The sequence below is a fragment of the Acanthopagrus latus genome, chromosome 10 (genome assembly GCF_904848185.1).
Source record: "Acanthopagrus latus isolate v.2019 chromosome 10, fAcaLat1.1, whole genome shotgun sequence".
In the NCBI taxonomy this organism is placed as follows: Eukaryota; Metazoa; Chordata; class Actinopteri; order Spariformes; family Sparidae; genus Acanthopagrus; species Acanthopagrus latus.
In genome coordinates, this window is record NC_051048.1 from 11398698 (window position 1) to 11412509 (window position 13812).

Consider the following 13812-nt stretch of genomic DNA (forward strand, 5'->3'; position numbering starts at 1 on the left):
TGCTGATAAAAGTACAATGAGCCTCTAAATGATGACCACACACACACACACCTGGTCATGCGTTGACTCCGGCTGCTGTGCTCCCATCATGCTCTCTGATGCGACTGTTCTTGGCTGAGGATGAAACAGGAACACGGGTCGTGTCTGAGAGTCACTGTGTCCTCTGGATGTCCCTGAACGTCTCAGGTGGAGTCCAGCCGTCTGCTTCAGGTGGTTCAGGTGAGACACGGTTCTGTGTGAGTCCTTCAGGTGATGGCAGCGGGTCAGAGCTACAAAGATTAAACTACAGAAACCATTCAACTATTAAAATGTCCAGCTTTTTCTAAAAAATCTTTCCCATTTATTTTTATGAGGAATTTTTCAAATTTCGTTCTACTACTAATTCAGCATACATTCAGCTAGAGAAACAATCAAAATGTTCAGCGTTTTAAGCTCTTTCAGCCTTGTACTTTTCAAATATTCAGCTTTTAAAAAATTTTTTAAAAAAGATTTATATTAAGTTAATAAATGTCTCCAAGAACTCAAAGACGCCATTTGAAAATATGTTACCATTTGTATTTTTCATTATGTGATTTGTGACACATTGAAGCAATAAAAGCACAGTGATTCATCTCTTGTCTGTCTTTTTATATTCTGTTTATTAATGTGGCCTGAAAGTCAGTTTGTAACTGTTTCAGAGTGTTAATAAAGTTTATTATTTAAACTTTGTTGCTGATAAACTCTTTGACTTTACATCTCCTGGGATATTAACAGACTTAGAGAGGAGTCAAAACAACATCTCTCATATAAAAATAGATTTATTTATCGTATGTACACATTATAAACAGAACATTAGGAGAGGCAGTGTACTGTAACGTTCAGAAGGCACAGAATGAAAACTCTCCATACAGTGATTTAATGAACCAGCTGTGACATTTAGAGATCTGACAGTGAAGGATGTTGACTGGAGAAACACAAATCAAACAGCAGCACTTCATTTCAGTTTGAACTGCAGCATTACAACAAGAAGACATTAAGTAAATAAAATCTTGATAATAAAACAACACAAACGGAAATGTGAACATAAAAAAAACATACAACGCAAAGTGAATGTTCTCTGCTCTAAATTTCACCTGATTCTTCTTTACATCCTGCAGGAGGCCAGTACAGGATATACAGGATATACTGTCAATGTTAATGTCATATCTTATTAAGGGCTAATTCATCATATAGAGCTTTACATGAAAAAGGCAACAACATAAAGTGCACAGAGTCGTTCCACGTGTTGTATGAGGTCGACATGTTTCTCAGCATTATTTCAGTAAAGAGAACACAGAGCAGATTTCAGATCTGTCTTATAAGTGACAGAGTTTGATGAGAAGTCCTGTCAAAATAATGGACAACAAAGATGAAGAACAATGTTTCCTTCATCAACTCCATTGTTTTTCTCCTCTGACTCTTATGTAATGGACACTAACTGAACATCATGAAGGCAGGATGTGTTTTATGGATGAGTTAACCTTCTGCTACGCTGATCAAACTGTTCACAGTGATCCTGCTGAGCTGTAACTTTTCTTAAATCTTCCACTTGACTTTGTTTCTTAGACAAGACAGTGAATAAATAAAAAGCAACAAAGAAAACACACAGCGATCACTGCTGCTGTCAGTCCCAGTCCACAGTAGAGGAAGATCATTCCCCAACTGACCCTGTTGGGTCTCTCAGGTTCGGGCCAATTCCTCGCTGCTATAAAGAGACCAAACAACAGAACAGCTGAAGTTGTGACATTTTTCTCTGATACTGTGAGAATGAAGTGAAGGATTGTGGATTGTGGTCATCCGCAATACTTCCAGTGCAACAGCCTCATCCAGGATGTCTGTGGGCACCCAACAGTCCCCGATTTAAAGTTGTTTAACCAGCCTGAGCCCCATTTGTTTATTTCCCTTCCCTGCGACGGGACATTAGCCAGGACCTTAAAACAGAGTTTGATTAGCACGGATCCATCCTGGAACTCTCCCCTCTCCTCCCTGGTTCCCTGATTGTATCAAAGTCTGCTGCTCTGTTCAGATCTGTCCATCGTATACAATTGTTTCATTAAGTTTTGTTGATCAAACTATTTCCTCAGATCCTCCATCGGAGCCTGAGGAGAAATGTTGTTCATCAGACAGATAGTGAATAAATAAAATGTAACGAACAACCAACACAACTACCACTGCTGCTGTCAGTCCCAGTCCACAGTAGAGGCCGATCCTTCCACCACCTGCTGTGTTGGGTCTCTCAGGTGTGTCTGTGTTGTGTCTCTCAGGTTTGGGCCAATTCCTCGCTGCTGTAAAGAGACCAAACAACAGAACAGCTGAAGTTGTGACACATTTCTCAGAAACTGTGAGAATGAAGTGAATGATTGTGGTCATCCTAATACTTTTCTTCAGGTACTTATTGATAAAAAAAGCTGCTGAATTTAACCTGTTAATAAAGTTCTACTGACTTCTACTCAACCAACTTACCAGAGACATTGAGGCAACATTCACCAAAGTCCACACCATAGTTTGTCCTCACATCACACAGGTACCAGCCTGAGTCCTCAGTCCTGAGTCTGGACACATGAAGTCTGAGTCGTCCGTCTCTGAGGACGTCTTTATCCCAATGAACTCGTCCTACAAACTGTTGATCCCGAGACTCTGGGACCACAACACCTCCACGTAGTTCAAACAGGACTGAGGCTTTGTGATCAGTTCTCAGATCACAGAAGATAAAAAGGGAGTCAGGGGAAGTGTCAACTGTGGTTGTGAACGTCCATTCCAGTGTGATGTCGTGGTTCTCCTCTGCCTGATAGGAGGTCTGTGTCACATTCACTACAAATGTTCCTGTTGAGGAGACAGAGAGGGAAAGTGAGGAGCAGACACACTGACAGCTTTAACATGGCAGCCTTTAAACTCCATCTACATGTTTCTGTGGACAGTTTAGTGACGTCTCAGAGCTGCAGAGGCTCATCAACATCAACTGTTTGCTCACATGTGGGCGACTTTAACTGATTCACTGAATGACAGTGTAATAAAGTAAAGCTGTAAACTAACCACAGACACAGTTGAGGCTGATGAGCAGCAGGATCCTGCAGATCATCTTCTCCCTGTGAGAGGAGACAGAGGTGAAGAGTCATGTGATCACAGTTCAGTCCTCACATGTACCACAACCAACATCTACAGTCTGTCTTTAGTCTTTACAATACTCCTTTGTCTTTAGTATCCTGCTTATTACACACAAGGACTTCCTGACTGAACACAGTCTTGATGCCAACATCAAGTTGCTGTATTGTACTTCAGACACAAGATGGCGCCAGTGGTTAAACTGTGAAGATGAAGAGTTCAGTCTAACAGTTTTGATGGTAACTCAGTAAAACACATCAGCAGCTGTTTGGTTCAACAGATTAAAATGTAGTAATGGGAATTCTGGCTCTTTGAAGAGAGCTGGTTCTTATGGCTCCCAATTGTCTCCTCAGATTTTTTTGTTGCTTGAATTAATTTATTATCAGAAAATGAATTACTAATGTACAAAACATACATTATATCAAATGTTTATTATTTGTATGGCTTATTATACTCAACATGGCCCGGAGTGCTACAAAAATACATTTCAAAGTATATAGTCTTTTGCACAAACTGTGTCATAGAGCTCTGGGTCGTAGGTCCAGGTGGTTGTGGTGGTGTACTGTAGACACTGTAGACACTGCAGCAGCAGCAGCAGCAGCAACAGTTACAGTAGACAAACTGGCACCTTCATTAGCTGCAGGTTCACTTGCTTGTCTTTTTACCTCCAGCTACACTGATGGATGTACAGTTCTAATGTGCCTGTGCAGGTTATTTATAGAGCCTGCTGCACATGAGATTTTAAGCTTGCATCCTGTACACTGCGTTTCCCGCGCTCATTTTCTCACCTTTCCAGCGTGTATGTGTAGTGTAGTGTATGTTCTGTCTCTCTCTCTCTTTCATTAATTCACATTTACATTAATTATGTATACCGTATATTCCGTGTGTGTGTGTGTGTGTGTGTGTGTGTGTGTGTGTGTGTGTGTGTGTGTGTGTGTGTGTGCCCTGCCTCCTTCTCCTAGGAGCATTTTCAGTTTTGAGTGGTCATTCAGCTCTTTGAAATCTGAGATTATAGAGTTGAATTTGTTGGAATAAATGTTCCTTGTTTTCTTTTTCTTTCTTTTTTTTTTTTTTTACATTGTATTACTCTCTCTCTCTCTCTCTCTCTCTCTCTCTCTCTCTCTCTCTCGCCCCCCCCTCTCTCTAAACCCAGCCGCTCCTACTTCGTGCCAACACACACACGCCACCTACACACTGTGTAGTTGACCAGTCACGTGCAGCTTGAACAGGGAAAAAAAAAACGGCTTGGGAGCCTCGTTCACTTTAAAATCCGTCTCAAAGAGCCGTTTCGTTCGCGACCGACTCATCACTATTAAATCGAACGAACAAAAAAACATTTAACTTCATAATGAAAACAATAAAGTTCCCTTTGGTGTAAAGCTGCGGTGACAGCATTTCAGTCTTGTCAACAGCGTCTACATGTAAACCAACACGAACAATGTGGCAGCATGTCTCTCATAGTTTCACTTGCTTCGCTATGAACTAATGTTGAGAGTCAAGTACAACATTTACAACTACGTTTCTGGCAGAATCTAACTCCCCAGCTGACAAATAGAACTTAATCTAACACTTACACATGTCAGGTTGAGAGTGTCTTGTTGATGATCATGATGAGAGGAAAGACTGCAGTATGAGGAGTGATTCAACACTCTCACGCCCAAACCACCAGGCGCTGGTGTCTTATGAACGTGGGCACGCCCCTTGCAAACCTCAGTGACCTGATAAGCTACATGTGTGAGAGTCAACTCAGGTTCCACAATAAACCTCATGATTTTAAAAAAAGGGGGGGAGTCACCACAGGTTATTTGTTGGTCTGCATGTCAAAATTAGAAACAGATGGTATGAATGATCTTTATCCTCCAATCACATGGGGCTGTACACTCGTGTATTGCTATTCAAGGGACGGTTAATACAGTTTTTCCTCACTATGATATTACTTTATATTCACTGTACACAAAACAACACAGTTTGACTTTCATACTTTAAATGCTGTAAAACATCTCAAATCAGGATTTCATGAGGTTCTTAGATGTGGCCGGTGACGTCCATGAGGCGGAAGATAAACTACATAAAAAACTGTAACTGTACATTGAGCCTGTGCAGGAAACACAATCATACAATCCAATATGACCAGTTTTAAAGTAAAATCAAGCAGCATGATCTAGGCACGGGGTTCCCTGCCAGTTTTCTCATGTTATGTTACGTTGAAGCATCAGAGTTCAATCATAAAGACAGCTGCAGATGTTTCTATTCTCCTCACAGAACGCAGTGCACGATTGGAAACACTCGACTTTTCTTTGTGTTCAAATGTAACTAGATGATTTTATTTGACCATGTTCATTTTTACTGTTGTTTTTCCGTGAGCCTGAGTAGGAAACACCACAACACAGGACATCGGTAAAGTGTGTTTCAAACAAGTTGTTCCATGCCTGTGTACCCACCATATGTTTAGCACATAACTGATCTAATCACCCTGATCAACACTGATGCAGAAAGCTGCAGGGCACCCAATCCCCTACGCCTTTGTATTCCTTATCGGCTTAAAGCAATCTCAAACGGGAACCGCCTGAATGAAGACAGTGAGTCCTGCATGTATTTTCACACTCATCGACCGTGCGAATTCACCATAATAGATGTTTGTTCTCTCTCTTTATTCATTCGATGATAATCTTTGTCTTCTGATGAACATTGTTGCAATGCACTGCCTATAGCTGATGTTCTGTTTTTAACGTGGACACACTGTAAACAAATCCATTAATATGAGAGAAGCTGTGAAACATGGTAATCATTGAATACGTAAATTAAAACCATCGCGGTACATCTAAACATAAAACTTCTTTCCATCAGTGGAAAAGTCAAGTATTTCCCTTCATGCACTGTGTTCTGTGGGGAGAAGAGAAACATTTGATGCTGTCTTTATTATTTAATTCTGATTCTTCAAACACATATCCATATATATCGATGTGTTTTTATGTTTTTCTCGTATATACTTGAGAAAGGCGGAAGATAACAATATAAAAAAACTGTAACTGTACTCTGAACCTGAGCAGGAAACACAATCATACAATCTAATCAGACCATGGAGTTCGCTGCCGGTCTTCTCATATTTTCTAGATTCCATCTGCTGTCAATGTTTGTCAGTCCTTGAGAATGTGACACACCTGATGACTGAGTATGTGAGAAAAATGCCTCAGTCAGAATGTTCTGACCAATTGACTGTGTTCTGGTGTGAAGTTTCCTGCACAGGTTCAGAGTGAAATAACAGTGTATTTATATATAATATATATATATAAACTGTGTGACAGGCTGTCAGCAACACATCACTAACTATTTGGGCCCGTTTGATAATTCACCAGATCTTATAGTGGTAAAATATGTCTGGTAATCATTTCACTGGTCAAATAAAATCATCCAGTTACATTTAAACATTAAGAAAACTTTGGATCAAACTTCTTTCCTTCAGGAGAAAAGTTGATTGTGTGTGCTGCAAAATGTATGTCATTGCATTGCATTACGTATGTTTTCTTTCTTTTACCTTTCACATGCCTCTCTTTCCATCAGGCGAAAAGTCGAGTGTTTCCCATGATGCACTGTGTTCTGCAGAGAGAAGAGAAACTTCTGCAGCTGTCTGTATGATTTAAATCTGAGGCTTCTAACCTAGATCAATACATACAGGAGGAAGCAAGAAAGTAAATCACACAACTGTTGTTTTTCACTGAGCCTGACAAGGAAACACCGGAACTCAATCAAGCAGTCAGATCTATAAATTCAAGTCATGACTCCTGTCATTCAATAAGTTTGAATACTGTCTCTAGGGTCTCATGGGCGAGGATGAATGATAACATGAAAAGTCAAAGATCTTTACATAACTGGTGCATCCTTATAGATGACAGTATGATGTCTTCATATGAAAAATGACTAGCTAAAACACTTTGTAGAAAAACTTTGTAGATTATAGCAACAACGTTTGATGGGAGACAGTGAGTATATCGTTAACTGTGTTTATCTGGCAAGCTTTAAATCATCTTCAGACGAATCAGTCAGGGAGGGTTCATTGATCTTTTATAAGGTGACAACTACACATTTAAGTAGGACAACTCATTTGAACTGCCTGGAAAATTGTTCGCTCAGAATGTTTTGACGACTAGACTGTGTTCGGGTGTAACGTTTTATGCGCAGGTTCAGAGAGAAATCACAGCTGTTTGTGTTGTTTCCTTCCGCCTTCCCCTCATATATGTCGATATATGTTTGAAGCTCTCCACAGAACACAATGCGTGATTATAAACACTCAACTTCTGTCCTGATGGAAAGAAGTTAGATCTGAGGCGAGTGCTGCATCCTTGGTTTTTGTTTATATCTTTTTCAACCATCAGTGTTAACAGTGCAAGACAAAGCTGTTGGGTGACTGAGCGGAAAGCAGAAACCTGTATTACCACTCGGAAATATTTACTTAGAATATTCTGGCTGGCTGCTGGTTTACGATTCCTGTGCAGGCTCTGAGGGATTTAAGAGTTGTTTATGTTGTTTACTTCAAGTTTCTCTCATTTATATCGACATGTGTTTACAACATCAGAATTAAATCATGAAGATAGTGCAAGTTTTTCTCTTCTCTCTACACAGAACACAGTGCATGATGGAAAGAAGTTTGATCCAAAGTTTCTTTTATGTTTAAATGTAACTAGATGATTTTATTTGACCATGTTCATTTTTACCACTACAACGTTATCAGAATTAACAAGGAGGCCCGATCGTGCTTTGGGGTCACACCGACTTCTTGTGACTGACTCTACAGCAGCTGCAGTGTGCGAGCTGTGAGACGTCAAACATCAGTGCTCAGTAAACTCGGTGGTGAATTTAAATTACAGGACTATGGTCCCCAGAAGCAGCATGTCAGACTTTTAGAACTGTTATCTCATCTCACTCTGATATCATGGACACTTACTAAACAACAAGAAAGGCAGGATGTGTTTAAAAGGTCTATCTTTGCTCGTCCTGCTGTGTTGGGTCTCTCAGGTTTGGGCCAATCCTTCGCTGCGGTAAAGAGACTAAACAACAGAGCAGCTGAAGTTGTGTAATATTTCTCAGATACTGTGAGGATGAAGTGAAGGATTGTGGATTGTGGTCATCCTCAACACTTTTCTTCAGGTTCTTACTGATCCCGGTCGGTGCTCAAGCTGAGAGCCGTACGGTGTGAGCTCCCAGGTGGCTCCGGGTTGTGGAATGACTTAAACACACCGCCTTGTCTTGGCTCGACGTGCAGTGTTGTACAGTGTTTTTTTTTGTTTTGTTTTTTCCCCCCTTCATCTCTTTCCATTGAATGCTATACATGCTGTAGAAAACATTGTATATCAGATTTATATTAAATTAATAAATGTCTCCAAGAACTCAAAGATGCCATTTGAAAATATGTTACGATTTGTATTTTTTTTTATGTGATTTGTGTCACACTGAAGCAATAAAAGCACATTGATTCATCTCTTGTCTGTCTTTTTATATTCTATTCATTGATAATATAGAAAAAATAGCTATAATTGAAATAAAATAAATTAAGTGTATATAAGGCATTTCTTATTTGGGGGTAAGTCAAAATGACTTTAGGTATGAGGTTTACTGTGAAGCAAATTGATTTGTCATTATATTCGAATTTTGTAATAATATCTTTGGGTCTGATTGTTACGTTCTGTTTAGTTTTATTGTAGATAAACTTTTCAATGTCCCTCCAAAATATAGATGACAATGGGCAAATACAAAACAAATACAAAATTGTCTCTGGCTCATCTCCACAAAGAAAACACATCACAGTGTGCTGCAGATGTATTGTAGGGTGACGTCAGTGTTTGATTCAGTATTTCACTTCTTCAATGATTCAAACTGATGTATAAAACTTATACTATGTTGTAAACATGTGACACTGATACATCATTCACATCACTGTCACACAGGACATCAGGAGCTCACAACTCACTGTTTGACTGAATACTGATGAATGAATGTGTTTAACTGAGTTGATCTTACACATTATGTTCCACTTACCTCAGCATTTTATTTTATTTACCTCAGTATTTTAACTGACTTTATAACTGCTTCAGCATTTTATGGTATACAGTACTTTATTGCTTTTTGCATATGGTATATAATACGTATTTTATTTTATTTTCTTCTATTTTGACCCTGGTATTTTGATTGTACTTGTATTTGAATGTATCTGCTGCTATGACAACGTCACAGGAGTTAATCGAGGTAGATATAATAACATCGAGGTAAAACTCAACAATCAGCTTTGCTAGTTTCACCAGTTTAATCCAGACAGTCACAGTACCGACACAATTCAAAGTGTATCTTTACATAGTCAAATACAATTAACTGTACCAGGTGGATTAGGCAAGAAATGGCACTTACAATCAGATTCTTCTTTAAGTAACTGCCTTAGGTCATGTTACTAAGCAATTACAATGCGGCAGGTCTTCCGAAGTATACTTAAGAGTTTGCGGAACATGACAAACCAACCAGTGAGGTCTGAGTGCCAGCTTCCACTTTTAATTGGTCACCATCTGACTGTGTCATGGTTTTTCACTAGCTAGTCAAACCACAGGCATTTAAGTTGTTTTTATTCTCTTCTATATCCAGATGTGTTTGAAACATCACAATTAAACCATAAAGTCAGCTGCAAATTATTCTCTGCTCTCCACAGAACACAGTGCATGATGGGAAACACTCAACTTAACCCTGATGGAAAGAGAAGCTGCTTATATTAGACACTGCTAAATGTATTTGTAAAATTGCACGTTTATGGTAAAAATGGGATATATCGGTAAAAGACTGACAACACAAAAACTTCACACAGGCTTCGACAGCAATGAGGCCACAAACTGACTCTTTTTACTCTTACTCTTTTCAGTTTACCAGAAACGCTGAGCCAACATTCACCAAAGTCCACACCATAGTTTGTCCTCACATCACACAGGTACTGGTCTGAGTCCTCAGTCCTGAGTCTGGACACATGAAGTCTGAGTCGTCCGTCTCTGTAGACGTCTTTGTCCCACTGGACTCGTCCTACAAACTGTTGATCCCAAGACACCGGGACCTCAACACCTCCAAGTAGGTCAAACAGGACTGAGATTTTGTGATCAGTTTTCATCTCACAGAAGATAAAAAGGGAGTCGGGTGAAGTGTCAGCTGTGGTTGTGAACGTCCATTCCAATATGTTATATTTTTGTTGAAATTGTGCTTTTATTCTTTGTTACTTATTTCCCACTGTAATGCTGTGTTACCTGTGAATTTCTCCCAAGGCGGATCAATAAAGACACATCTTGTCTTTTCTATATGAGCTTCTGAGTCTTCAGTCTTTTTTGGTTGATGAAATTAGAACAAGTCCCCGTCATGTTGTGTTATGAATGAGGAATTAACTGCAGCTCAACTTGTGATGTTGCACCACTGCCAAGCACAGACTGCAGACATTGACTTGTTTACATCGACTGTAATAAAGTTTAACCACAGTATTACAAATATTAAATACATATAAATAGAGGATGATATTTATATCAGAGAAAATCAATAGAAAAACATCTAGGGAAAACCATCTAAAATGTCTTTTATTCCAGCTGAGGTGGTTTAATGTGTCGATTACGATGTCCTAGAGGCTTTTTGTTTGCAGTAAGAAGCGGTTTTATCAATATGGTATCATTTAATAGGTTAATTAAAATCAAGTAGTTACATTTAAACATAAAGAAAACTTCAAACCATCTTCTTACCGTTAGAGGAAAAGCCAAGTGTTTCCCATCATGCACTGTGTTCTGTGGAAAGAAGGGAAAAGTCTGCAGCTGTCTGTATGATTAATTTAGATGCCTCAATCACATGTCGATATTAATGAGAGGAAGCTGGGAAGAGAACAACTTAAAATGTCATTTGACAAATGCACACTAATACTAAATGTGCCTCAAAAACTTGGACCACAACACACTGAGGTGTCTGGTCAGCATAAAAAGGAAAGTCCCAGTCTCACAGGCTCTGAAAGAAGAAGTGATAATTTCTTCCTAATGTTGAGTCATATACAGAGCAGTGGTGTTCCATTCTAAAAGTGCAAACATGGGAAAGATGTACCCACAGTAGAGTTTTGAAGAAGTCATATGAGTGAGTGAACTCTGTGATAGCTATCATGCAAGAGACATCATTTCCCTTTGTGGAAGTCCTGCATGTGAGAAGAATTTAGTCTGTATTGATAATTATGTGTTCAAGCTTGTTTGTATTTATTATTAGTTGTTTCCTCATGACTTGATATTAGTGACGGGATTTATGGCTCTTTGAGGGGATCCGGATCTTGGCGATCCGTTCCCTTCAAAGAGCCGTTCAAAAGAATGGCTCTTTTGGCTCTTTTTAAATATTTAGTCAGTTTTAAGAATCCAGCTTGGGGGCATCTCAGTTTACCCTGGAAATAATCACTGGGAGGAATGATGATTTGAGATTTGTAGTCAAACAGTTTTCTTCGCGAGAAAAGTGCACCCAAAGGCTGCTCCTTCTCCTCTGGCTCATTTTCAGACGTGTGTGTCTTCTTCCTTCGAACAACCCGCTACTACTCACGTTGGCACTGAGACAGAGAGGCACTCACATGTGTGTTTGTTTTTTTTTAACCATGACGGCAGCGTGGCGTGCACAAGTCATGGCTCCGCTCCTCCCTAATGAAAGAGGCACGCAGGGTTTTTTTTTTTTTCCCCCCCCACTGGAGAACTCACGGGAAGAATGCGTGCACAACAGTAGCACTCCTGCGTGTGCGCCCCTCCCCCTAACTGTTCTGTCTCTAGCGGAGGAGCAAGGAGCATAGACCCTATGCATAGACCGAAGGAGGAGTTCATCTGTGTGCGTCTGCTTAAAACACGCATAGGGAAAAAAAGAACGATGGAAAGAACGGCTCTCCCCCAGCCGCGACTCGGCTCCTATCGTTCATGTTTATGAGCCGTTCAAAAGAATCGGTTCGTTCGCGAACGTCACAACTCTAATACATACTTATGAACACTGACTCTGTATAGTTTGCAATTTTAAAATCTTCTCTCTCTCTCACACACACACACAAGATTTTAACTAGGGGACATTGTGTTTGTCATGAGTTTCCCTGTATCAGTTTATTTTTTCATACAACCATGCCAAAGTGGACTTTAGAATTGCACAATAAGAGTCACATGACAAGTCCACTGTTCGGCCTTCAGACATATTCTTGTTCCAATACTAATACAACTTAACATTTATCTGTCATGCCCGTCATTTTGTATCAGTCCCTGTTTTTGACCTGTTCCTGTTTTCTAGTGCTTTTTTTTAAGGGGAACTCTTGGAGAACAAAAACATCTACTCACTAGAATGTCCACTTTCGAATTTAACCTGATCAGACACCTCACTGTGTTATGGTTTCGGTTTCTTGTGCGCATTAGTATGTATCTGTCAAATGACATTTTCAGATGCTTCCTTCCCAGCTTTCTCTCTTATGAATCAATATGTGATTCGAGCCTCAGAATTAAATCAAAACAGACATCTGCAGATTTGTCTCTTCTTTACATAAAGCACAAGGCATGATGGGAAACACTCGACTTCTCCCCTGAAGGAAAGAAGATGGTTTGGAGTTTTCTTTACGTTTAAATGCAACTACATGATTTTCATTGACCTATTAAATGATACCATATTCGATAAAAAACAACTTCTGTCATATTAATGGATCTATTAACAGTATGTTCACATTATAAACAGAACACCGGGTAAAGGGAGTGCATTGTAACAATGTTCATCAGAAGGAAAATATAAAAATTATTATAAATGAAAACGTCACTTCCTGTGTGTCCTGTAACATCATACAGCACATGAGAGCAAGCAGATCAGATCAACCTGAAGCTTCATGACATCCTGCCCGAGTCTTTTTTTTTTGCAAAGGAATCTTTTTAACATAAATATCATCCTCTCTCTCTCTCTCTCTGTCTCTCTCTCTCTCTGTATAAGGCAGCTTACTGCTAACAAAAAGCCTCCAGGACGTGCTAATGGGACACATTAAACCATCTCAGCTGGAATAAAAGACTTGTTAGACGCTTTTCCCTCCTAGACTGCCAGACCAGACAGATGAGTGTATTATCTTTGATATTAATATCATACTCTATTTATATCTATCTAATATTTTTATTATTCTGGTTCTTCTTAAACTTTACTACAGTCACTGTAAATGAGTCGATGTCAGCAGTCTGTGTTTGAGTGATGAAAGTCACAAGTTGAGCAAAAGTTACTTCCTCATCCTCACAGCACACACAGAGTGTTTGGAGTTTTTTAACACAACATGACGAAGACTTGTTGTCATTTCTTCGTCCACAAATGACTGAAGACTCACAAGCTCATATATGTAAGATAAGACAAGATGTTTCTTTATTGATCCACCTTGTGAGAAAATCACACGTAAATCGCAGGGAAATAAGTAACAAGGAATGAAATAACAGTTTCAATAAAAATATAACAAAAACTATTAGAATACATATAAGCATACTTTACACAGTAACTATAGTTACCAGAAACAGCAGTATGCCAGGCTCCCTTAACAAATCATGTGACTTTAAGAGTTGGTGAACAAGGAGAAACTTTGGGAAACAGCTACAGCAAAATGTACGTCATAGATGCTTTTTGTAAATTAAATACAAAACAAAACATTAAATACAAAACATTAAGATG

General features: G+C 39.3%; 1 long non-coding RNA gene across 1 annotated transcript in view; it reads right to left on the reverse strand.

Moving 5' to 3' along the window:
• Positions 1-779: 779 nt before the first annotated feature.
• The window catches only part of LOC119027630, a 29744-nt gene continuing 16711 nt past the window's right edge, over positions 780-13812 (reverse strand). Inside the window, exon 2 of the long non-coding RNA XR_005077441.1 lies at positions 780-1723. This is a non-coding gene — a long non-coding RNA (uncharacterized LOC119027630). The remainder of the gene's footprint in view (positions 1724-13812) is intronic.